General features: G+C 32.6%; 1 long non-coding RNA gene across 1 annotated transcript; it reads left to right on the top strand.

The window, feature by feature from the left end:
• Window positions 1–961: 961 nt before the first annotated feature.
• Window positions 962–7,992, top strand: LOC145242298 (uncharacterized). The gene is made up of 2 exons (XR_013862698.1): window positions 962–1,173; window positions 5,092–7,992. It is a non-coding gene; the product is annotated as an uncharacterized LOC145242298 (long non-coding RNA).
• Window positions 7,993–11,067: the final 3,075 nt, after the last annotated feature.

Raw genomic sequence — 11,067 nt, 5'->3', positions numbered from 1 at the left:
AGAAAAATAAAATAAAGAAATAAATGGTGTTCGTCAAGAAAGTATCGACAGATCCTTTAATATGTTGCTTTACGCTAAACCAATATTACGTACTTACTTGTCATGTCAAAAATAGTAATATATCCAAAGAATCACGAAAATTTATCAAGTAGAAAATTATTTATAGTTAAAAGTAATGTTTACGGAAAATTGGGGGAAATTGCATTTTCCCAATATGTGGGCACTTTGAAGATTGCGTATACAGTCCATAACGATAACTTTTTTTTTTTTTTTTTTTTTTTTTTTACACAGTAGCAGTTGTTCTACTCGATGAATTTTCGTAATTCTTGGATATATGATTATTGTCGACATGACAATTATGTACGTAATATTGATTTTGCGTAAAACGATATATTAAAAAAAAAAATCAACCTGTCGACTCTATCTTGACAAGTACTAAATAAATAATACCAACTTTTTTTTTTTCTTCGGTTTTTCTGTTTCAAACAATTCTGCGTTTAAAATTTGCAGTAATACCGGTGCAATACTGCAATGGTGCATCTTTTTGAAATCCCAGATTGCCGAAATTCAATATTTCAATTTTCGAATTGCCTTTTGGCCAAAATCAAAGTGTAGTACTGTTCTTCAGATGCGACACTTCCATTTCTCGTTCTCTTTCAGTGGAGGAGAGATCCTTCACGACTGAGATAATTTTTATTTTTGTACCTTTTCTCCACGTTAAAAAACGACCCTGGTGTCTAACTCTGTCCCGTAGGGAGGCATTGTAAATAGGTACAATAACGGAGAAGAACCGATTTTTGTTTTTACCCTTTTTTGATTGTTTGGTTTCACTGTAAATACACAAAAAGAGAAATGAAAGAAAAGCCACCCGCTTTTCTTTTAAACACGCAATTCAAACGAACACTTTTAATCTTGTAAAATTCGGAAGTGAATCACTGAATCACTGATTGTGTTTCACGAAAGGCGACGAATTTAACGTTCGTGCAGAAAACGGGACAAAATGTCATGATACACCGTGTAACCATTTTTGTTGCTTTATCAAACGGGAGAACTCTAATTCAAAGTACTATAATTACAATACAGGAGTTTCTAAACAATTAAATCAATTAAAGTTGAAAGAATCATGATATTTAAGAGCATTCCTTCTTATAGGCTAGTTGCCCAATTTAACCGGTAAGAAAAATCTTTGTTTAATGTTTCGTTTTGTTTTTTAATTTTTGTAATTTTTTCTAGTATTTTTATTTACTTGCCTCCCCATGAGGGCAAAGTTACATACACGATCGGGTTTTAATGTGAGTAAAATCCAGCTCCCCAAAAATCGCACTCTGGAATGGAACAAAAATAATAATAAAAATGCCTCAGTCTAGAAGTATTTCTCATTCACTAACCAAGAACAGAAAAGATTAAGCACATCATTTAGTAGGTGTATCAGAATTTTGGGGGGAATTTTTGACACCCCTAACACGAAACTGCGAATAAAATATAAAAGAAAACTCGTCATTTCTCTTTTTGAAGTGGGTTGTTTATTTTCTTTATGGATTGTACTTCATAAATGAACTATTAAAGTTGTATAAAAAGTAATAGAAAGACTTTTTTATTTTTTAAAAACCATTTTTTTTACGTCATGAAATCGATTGAATTTTATGAGTTAAATATTTTTCAATTTTAAAACTTTAAAAATCCATCAAAATTTTTCTATTGATTCAATTTTTACGATATTTTCAGGGTCAATGTGAAATTTTATGCTCTTAATTTTTTTTTTAAATTCACACCCCCTATTTTGAAATGTCTATTAAAAAGTAAATAATTAATTTACTCACCAAAGTTTTATATATCACAAATTGAAGATAAAAGATCAATAAATAATATATTCAAATTTAAAACAAAAAAAAAGAAGTGTTTTTTAGAAATTTACTTGTAAAGTCCGAAGTTTAAAACCTTGTTTTTTAAAAACCTCGTTGCTTTTTTTTTTTTTTTTAAATGAAACCTTAGTCCTTGCTCCTTTAATTGAAAAAAAAAAGGAGTTGAATTACATTTTTCGATTAGTTATAAGCTTGGAAAGACAGGGGGTCGAATTATTCAATATTTTGGCACGCATTCGTAAGGTCAGTTTCTGACACACTTACAGCATTAGAACAGATACTACACATTGTTCCTAGCCAAAAGACAAAGGAAGAAATTGTTTTCTAGTGTTGATTTTTATTTTATGTAAGCGTTTTATTTATTTACTAGGGGGCGCTTAAATATATTTTCATTCATGTAGATTTTGCATTTATTATTACAGAGCTAATTCTTTATTGAATATTATTTACTGATCTCAAAAGTTGAAAAAAAAATGGCTTAGGTGTCATTGTTGTATAATGTGGTACCACCATGGCATACGGAGATATGTACATGTGATGAAGAGTTCATCTGAATGTGTGTACATGTCACTAATTGTCTATAGTGCTTCTTCACTAATTGAACCCTAAGTTATTTTGTTGCAGTCTAGTTATGTTCCGTGATCATCCAGGTGTGTGTTCTTAACATTAGTGTGAATGTTATGTATCCGACATACCTTATTTTCACTGCGTCATTGATGTTGGTCCATCTGGATTTCATCTGTTCTTGGAGGAGAAGCTGGATAAAATTCATTTCACTTCAAAAACGATGGTTAGTTTTATATTAGTTTTATTTCACTTTCCAGGTGTCGACGCAGATGAATGGAAAGTGAGTTTCTTTTGGTTGTGGTTAATTCTAATAGTCTCCATTTTTGAGACACGCCATCTCCCTCCCAAGAGAGAGGAAGAGACAACCATTAAACCCAACCGCTCTGTTCTAAGTCCAATTTCCAACTTCAATTATTCTTCTCAGCTAACTATAACCATGTGACCCACAAATATTTTCGTCTGCTGATAAGATGCTTCTGGTGACACTTGTCTATTTTATAGCTCAATAATGTTTTGACAACTTTTATCAAAACATTTTCATATCTCATCTCTTGTTTATCTTGCCAGTTTTATGTATTGCTTCATTCAATGTGTGATTGGAAAGCTGCTATCTAATCTTAATCACCAGGATATGTCTTATAGGTCATAATCCAAGCCATAGAAAGAAATTTTGGATGCCTCTACACTACGGCACAATCATGTTGACACACCAGTTCTTGCCAGATCACCAAAGTTAAGCAAAGTTGAGCCTGGCCAGTACCAGATGGGTAACCATTTGGGAAGGCGAGGTGCTGTATGTACCACAAGGTAAAATACCAGGTTAAGAAACTGGTACAGTCTATCCTTCTCTTGAGGGTAGATGGGACTCTTAAGTCATGGTAGGCACCCCATCTAGTGATAGTGTCATGATAAAAAATACCCTTGATAGCCCTGGCGACGCATCAAGTATTCAGCTACAGACAAGATTTGAATTACACTACAAACTCATATAGTGTGTTCAATCTCGCGCACCGCCATGCTGGACTGGAAAGCAAAATTCGAAAAAAGCAAAATTCGAAATTTTTAATATTTAATTTCAAAGCAAACTAATGCTTTCTATTAATTGGCATGTCAAAGTAATGAACATATCCAAAAATGACAAAAAACAATAATGTAGAAAAAAAAAGAAAACATTTTCTCACAAAAATTAGTGAAAGTAACATGTTTGGCTAAAAAAACGCTAGAATGATCCAAAGGGAGATAAACTGTGTGTAACATTGCCAATTAAAAACAAATGGTGCGTTTTGCCTTGTTTTTAGCATAACTAAGTTACCTATTGTGTTACATATTCCCAAAGAAATCTGGTGCCATTTTTTATGATACAGATCAAAAACTCATGTTTTTTTTAAATAATGCGGTAATATTTAAGTACTTCTAACATACCAATTATATATATCATTGCTTTTCGTTGATATTGACACAAAATTAGTAGATACTATTTTTTTAAATCGAATTTTTAATTTTCCAAATTTTGCTATTATATGTAGCTGCACGCAAATTTGCTGAATAGCATTCAAGCTCAATATCTCAGATTGCAGTATAGATTATTATAAATGGAACCTTGATTCTGAAGCTCCAATACATAGAATCAAATCTAACAAATCATTATAGAGTTCAGTATATGTTATCTTTCAGACCTTATCACTCCGGAATGTCTCCAGAATTTGACGAATTTTGCAAACGTTTCTATATGTATTGTTTTTTTTAATATGTCTGCATTTTATTTTGACAAATGAAATGTAAAATAAAACTTTTTTCATTCAAGTAAATATTGATGAAAATTGAAAAGTTGCACATATGGAATTGAAAGCTTTCTTTACCTGCAATGAACTGATATATAAATTTTCACTTCAATTTCATTTGCAAATTACAATAAATAAATGTTAATGGAAAAACCGATTCTAAAGACAAACATAGAAATAAAACTTAAAGGAAAAATATATGCAATGTGTTGTTTGTTTAAACAAGAAATATGAATTGGCATTAAGAAAAAAATATTGTTTCTGATGTGTTTCACAAAGAATCCATATTAAAGACATACACAAACGCACACTGGATTCCAGTAATTATGAAAAAAGAATTTTTTAAAAATAGTTGGCAAATATACCTGGTGTACCTAGTGCAAGAAAAATTCAAATAATTGTACTTAAAAGGACAGTTAAAAACTTTAAAAGATCTCTCGGTTGAAATGTTTGAGATAGTGGGTCAATGTCTGGCATCCAGTTGGATGCCTCATTCCCAGCTTGAACAAACTGATAAAAAATTTAAAAATAAAGATTAAAACTACATTCCGTTGAATATTCTTGATGCGTAATTTTGACAGAAAACACATTTTAAATACAGAAAGTAGAAAAGATTTTTGCACATTCATGATCCGTCAGCCATGACAAAATCTGATATTGCAGTATAGTTTATTATATCTGAGCTTTTGATTCTAACACCAGATTCCAATGCATCTAATCAAACCTGAGTCATCTTATAGTTAAATATAAGTTATCTTTCAGACCTTGGCAAAAAGTTTCTACAATTTTACAAACATTTTGATAAGCATTGCTTATAATATATGTGTGCATTTTTATTTTAATGTCTTCTATGTGAAATAAAATCTCTTATTCATTCACAGGTGAAAGAATGAAGAAAACCGAAAGTGGCTTCTGCACATATGAAATAGAAAGCTTTTTAATCTGAACTGGAAAAATATATAAACTGTCCTTTCAATTTCATTTACAAATAACAATAAATCTAAGCAACCTAATCTTAAAACACAGAAGTACAACTTGGAGGAAAATATTTGTCTCATAATTAACAATAAATAAACAAGACACATGTGAATCAACCTGAGAGAATAATCCTTTTTTGATGTATGTGTTCTTCATACTTCAAAAAAAAATCGATTTTAAAGACTTGTACAAATGAACAATGAAAGAAAACTACACTCTGTTGGATATTCTTGCTCATAAAAAGTTATTTTAGATACAGGAAATAGCAAAGATTTGTTTTCAAATTTATGATTAGTCAGTTATTGTAAAATCCAGTGTAAACTAAAATCATGCCAAAACAAACTGGTGCAAAACCTTACAGTTGTCAAATCTGCAGTTCATCTTTCAATAGCAAATCACATTTAAATATACATGTGCGTACCCACACTGGGGAGAAGCCGTATTCTTGTGAAGTGTGTGACTCTTCATTTACAGGTAGCTCTCAGTTAACAGTACATATGCGAACGCACACTGGGGAAAGGCCTTTTCGTTGTGAAGTGTGTGGTTCATCATTTATAACAAAACAGAACTTACAAAGTCACATACAAAACCATAGTGAAAAGAAATCTTCATCTTTTGAAGTGTGTGGCGTGTGTGGGTCATCATTTTCATCAAAATATGTCTTAAAACGACACATACAAATACATACTGGAGAGAAACCTTATTCCTGTGAAGTATGTGACTCTTCATTTATCCGAAAAAGTTACCTAAAGACACACATGCTGGTTCATACCGGAGAGAAACCATTTTCATGTGAAGTGTGTGGCTCTTCATTCACAGAAAAATCTTCTTTAACAATACATATGAGAGTACACACTGGAGAGAAACCTTACTTATGTGAAGTGTGTGGTTCGGCATTTACAGTTAAAGCGAATTTATCAGTGCATATGCAAATGCACACTGGAGAGAAGCCTTATTCTTGTGATGCATGCGGCTCATCCTTTAAAAGAAAAAAATATTTGACGGAACATATGCAGTCTCACACTTAGACTACATAATCCCTACTGCTACATATCTTGAAAACGCAGCTGTTAAACCAGATATAGTGATTTGGGACAGAGCAAACAAAAAAGCGAGCGTAATAGAGGTCAGTGTACCCAATGATACAGGGCTTAACAGAGTTGAGAGGGAAAAGATAATAAAGTATCAAGGACTTATGTATGATATGAAACGAAATTGGAAATTAAAAGACGTTTCAATTATACCAGTCATCATAGGAGCAACTGGGCTTATGAAAAAGAACTTTAAAAAGTACATAGCAAGCATACCCGGTGAACCAAGTGCAAGTAAAATACAAACGATTGCACTGAAAGGGACGGCTAGAATCCTGAAAAGATCTTTTGGTTGGACTCACTAAAATAGGGGTAAATGTCAGACATCTGGTTGGATGTCCCATCCCCTAGAAGAAAAAGTTTTTAAAAAAAGAAAAAGGAGACGGTAATATTAGGGCAATAAAGATAAAGGAACAACCTTAGCAAAAGTTAGTCCGCAACGATGCTGGGTTAAATGGCTGAAGGGGAAAAGATAAAATACTAAGGTTTTATGTATGACATGAAAAGGATCTGGACTTTTTTAGAGTTCTCTCATTTCAGTTATTATAAAAGCAACTGGACTCATGAAAATGAGTTTCAAAAACGAGTTGGCAAAAGAAATACAAACAATTGCATTACAAGGGCTGGTCATAATCTTAAAAAGATTTCTCGGTTGAAATATCTGTTAGCAGGTAAATTTTTGGCATCCAGTAGGAAGCTCCATCCTCAGTTTGAAGAAACTGATAAGAAAATTCTTTAAAATGACAGGGGCCATGAAAGAAATAAACATTATACCAATTGTGGTAGAGGCAACTGGTCTAATAAAAAAAATCTAAAAAATTACTTTATAATAAATCATACAATCTCTGAAAAACCAAACTACTGTGACGTACAATGCTTAAATGGACAGTATCTATTCTCAAAAGGGACCTCGGATATAAATTTAATGCATTGCAGAATGAAGTGTTCTTTTTAAACAAGCTGAAGTACAATATAAAACGACATAGCCTTTGTCAGCATTCCTAGAGCTCTAATATTCTAAATATTAATAGTGAGAAACCTTATTTATGTGAAGTGTGTGGCTCAGCATTTACAGTAAAAACTGATTGATCAGTGCATATGCAAATACACACTCATTGACGTGTGGTCTTTATGCTGCCTACCACACCAAAAAATGTAAATATCTTCATTAGAAGATCTGTGGAGAGATGCAGTTTGACAGATCGCTGAATATTTGGGAACATGAATAATCACTGACAACATCAAATGGAAAGGTAACAGTGTTCTATAACAAAGATATACAAGTGGGTAGATGCATAAAAAAGGTCATCAAGCCAAACATTGTACTATAGAACAAGCCTAAAGAACTGCGTCTATTATTGATATCACCATTCCAAATGATTATGGTCTTTATAGTGCTGAACTGAATAACAAATATCAAGAACTTAAGAATAATTTAATGACGACATGGTCTTTGAAAGAAATAAACATTATACCAGTTGTGATAGGAGCAACTGGCTCAATGAAAAAAAAATCTTGAGAAACACTTACATGTAATCCCTGGAAGACCACGCTTTAATGAAAAACAAATAACAACCATAAAGAGAACAATGTCTATCCTTAAAAGAATCCCTGAATATAAATACAAAAGTTGTAATGAGATCAAGTGTTTAGTTCCAGGGTGGAGTAACTTAATCTCTGAAAACTAAGTGAAATAAAAGCTTAAAAAACTTATTCTCGTGTACGTGACTTGTCCTTCAAAAGAAAAAATAGTTAAAGCAAGACATGCAATCTCATGTGGGGAAAATTGTTTTCATTTTTTTGTAGTAATTTTATGAGAGGAGAAAGTGAACCATGAGTCTATTTTAGGCAGCCATGTAAGTAGCTTCCTTATTTTGTTTGAGCTGAGACAATTCCTTTCTGCAAAAGTTCAGCTGATTTTGGAGCTTCCATTTTCAACGTTGTTAATGACATGGTTTTTGAAAGAAATAATCATTATATCGGTTGTGGTAGGGGTAAGCGGTTTCATAAAAAAAATCTACAAATTATTTATCTCTAATCCCTGGAAGACCAAGCTGCAGCAAAATACAAAAAGCATTCCTTAAACATATAGCATCCATTCTCAAAAGAGACCTCAGATATAAATTATATGCAAAGCAAGATCAAGCATTAACCCCAAGAAAAGGTCTCTTGATTTCTAAACTAAGTGATGTTTAAAAAAAGATAACATTTGTCAGGATTCTCAAACTCCTAGATGCTAAATTCTAACCAAAGGTTTGAATAAACATGAAACATAAAACAGGAAAACTCTCAATCCATGAACTAGTATAAAAAGGTAAGTCAGCCGTTGAACACGCAAATGGAATGTTTATCTCAGGAAAGATCTCTTTGATCGCTAAAACACGATCAAGAAATTACAAAGCAAATACAAGTTATTCTTGTGAATTTTCAAAATTACCTTGTACCTCTTCTTTGTATTATCAACTAGAAACAACAAATTAGACATTTTACAATTAAATAATAACTGATCATTTGGAAACTCCTAAAAAAACAATGCTGTTCTCTGTAAAGGAACAGTGGTTACTGCAAAAAGGAATTTTTTAGTAATTTGAGAAGAGTAGAGATTGGACCTTGGCTCTACTGTTAGCAGCCCTGTAACTCTTGTTTCCTTTCGTTTGTCCTTTAGTTCTCACATTCCATGAGTAACGTTTCTAACAAAGGGGGAAAAATTCCTGTTTTCTGGGTTGGAAACTATTCATCTAACATGCATCATTGCAATTAGCTTTTTACCTTTAAGTGTTTTTTTTTTTAGCTCTTTACATCAAGTAGCTTTATGGCTTAGAAGCAATTTTACAAAAATGAAGTCAATCTTATAGAACAACTATCCAATTTGGTATTGAATAAGCCATGATTTGTAAACATGTTCACACTTTAATGATTCTTGTGAAGTTCACTTATTTTAAAAAGTGCACATGAAAAAGACAGAAAACCCTCTTGTGTCTTTCATCCGTATTATCAGTATTTGTTAAACATAACTGATTAGCTTTTAGCAATCAAATATTGATCTTGTTAATTAACAACTGCTTCTTAATCGCAAAATATTCTACTTGTTTTATTTAGTACCTTACAGATGAGAAATTGTTCATAGATATTGTATAGTACACGGTCAGGTAAGCGCATTCGTTGTAGCATATAGGTGTGTATACATACATACATGCATATATATACATATATATATATATATATATATATATATATATAAAACATTCATATGTTCATGACATGTTTTATAGCGTCATATAAATATGTCTCTTGATGTATGTATAATATTTTCTTTTCTGTGCGGGCGTATACACATATTAACATTGTTCACAATCAGGACAAATACCGTATGCGAGACAGTTTATGTTAACATGACGAATAGACATCTTTGTGTGGCACATCACACAAAAGGGAAACATACCTTATCTTCTTGTGCCTCTTGTGGCTACATTGGTGTTATCAACATAATGATGAGCGATTTTTTTGTCCCTCGACCCTTGTTCCCTTGTCCATTCACCCTTGTCCGTTTGTCCGCACTTTTCTCGATAACTATGCTTTGGAATTTTTTGAAATTTTGCACAAACGTTAAACATAATATGAGTAAAATGTAACAAAACGGATTGCTAGGGGTGCCTTTCAGGTTAAAATGGCTAAAATTGACACTTTTATGTTTATTAAAAAAAATTGATCCCTTGGATTTTCATAAAACTTTCTGAAAAGTTGTAACTAACTGATTTCTATATAATTTTGTTTGTCCATACTTCACAATAACTCTTAGGTTGGCCCCGGAGCACTTTTAGGGCTAATAAAATCATTCCATTTTTATACATTTTTACCCAAAATTTGTCCAAAATTTTCTATGTATGTCTATTTAGGACTTTTGCATTGTGCTGAACTCAAATTTAGATATGTTAAGGCCTAAAACTCTGTCGTTTGTTCATTTTCACCAGAATTTGACGTCTCTTGGGGACTTTTGGGACTAAATGGGAGAGGAAAAATGCTGAACTTAGTCACTTTTTTATGCCCCGTTCACTGGGCACTCACGAAGAACCATGCATGCTTCACTTGTTATACAAGAAAATGTATGGATCTTGAAATGCAAGGCAAAAGACAAGTTGGACAAATCAAGTAAACTTGAGTGCAAACTATTAAAACTGATCTTCAATGGGGGAATTTGAATGGATAGCAATCCTCAAGACTGAGAAGCTTGGACACTGAGATTGCAGGCTATCAGAAAAGACCAAACTTCTAATTAAATTAAGATGATAAAATTTATGATGATATTTTATAAATGAATTTCTGAAAAAGCAATGATCTGCTCTGCAAAGAAGAATTTGCTTTAAAAGGGAGAATTTTGCAGTAACTCAGTCTTTTTATACACTTATCATCTTTCACTTTCTCCAGTTAGAGCAGATTATCCACTGACATGAGCATTCTCGTGACAGTTTTATAAGCCTTACTACTTCTGTGCTGGCTCATGACAAACTGGAAGCGGGTGTTTTGTTTGAGAGAACATGCTTAGAAGATGGTTTTTCAACAGAGCTCCACTTCTGCAGATGTATTACCTTCAGCATGGTTGAGAAACTCTATCTACCCTTGTATAGTGACCTTCCAGAATATCTGTAGAAAGGCTAACAGGTGCTGCACTTTGCTCAAGGGTGACTTGGAACTTTTCAAGGCAGGGGCGTTCATCTCATAGAAATAGTATACATCTCTGCTTACAGTGCTTTATATTCCCAAATGGTCACCCATCTTGTGTTAGCCAGG

Source organism: Euprymna scolopes, chromosome 21 (genome assembly GCF_053919585.1).
Source record: "Euprymna scolopes isolate OS-2025 chromosome 21, ASM5391958v1, whole genome shotgun sequence".
In the NCBI taxonomy this organism is placed as follows: Eukaryota; Metazoa; Mollusca; class Cephalopoda; order Sepiida; family Sepiolidae; genus Euprymna; species Euprymna scolopes.
This window is presented reverse-complemented; position numbering and strand designations above follow the sequence as displayed.